This window comes from Rhincodon typus, chromosome 33, assembly GCF_021869965.1.
Source record: "Rhincodon typus isolate 14 chromosome 33, sRhiTyp1.1, whole genome shotgun sequence".
Taxonomy (NCBI): Eukaryota; Metazoa; Chordata; class Chondrichthyes; order Orectolobiformes; family Rhincodontidae; genus Rhincodon; species Rhincodon typus.
In genome coordinates, this window is record NC_063364.1 from 24609705 (window position 1) to 24610558 (window position 854).

Genomic DNA, 854 nt, shown 5'->3' on the forward strand with positions numbered 1-854 from the left:
GAATATTCCATCACACTCCTGACTTGTGCTTTGTAGATGGTGGACAGGGTTAATTAGGGTTAATTGAATTAATCTTAGCAATCAAGCAATATTTCATGGCAGCTATCATTTAGTTGGCAGCATTTTACCTTGGAGTCAGAAGGCTGACAGCTTGAGGGATTCTCCTCAACCCTATAAGCCAAAAGCTATCTCATATCCCCTTTTTGCCCTCCTGATTTCCCTCTCAAGTGTACTCCTACTGTCCGTATACTCTTCTAGGGATTCACTCGATCTCTGCTGTCTATACCTGACATATGCTTCCTTATTTTTCTTGACCAGAACCTCAATTTCGCTAGTCATCCAGCATTCCCTAAATCTACCAGAGTTGCTCTTCACCCTAACAGGGACATACTATCTCTGGACTCTTGTTATTTCATTTTTGAAGACCTCCCACTTTCCAGCTGTCCCTTTACCTCGAATATCTGACCCCATTTCAACTTTTGAAAGTTCTTGTCTAAAACCATCAAAATTAGCCTTCCTCCAATTTAGAACTCCAACTTTTATATAAGGTCTATCCTTTTCCAAAGCTATTTTTAAACTAATAGAATTATGGTCACTAGCCCCAAAGTGCTCCCTCACTGACATCTCAGTCACTTGCCCTGCCTTATTTCCCAAAAGTAGGCCAAGTTTTGTTTCTTCTCTAGTAGGAACATCCACATACTGAATAAGAAAATTTTCTTGCACACACTTAACAAATTCTTTTCCATCTGATCCCTTAACACTATGGCAGTCTCAGCCTATATTTGGAAAGTTATACTTCCCTACCATTACCACCCTATTATTTTACAGATAACTGAGATCTCCTTACAAGTTTG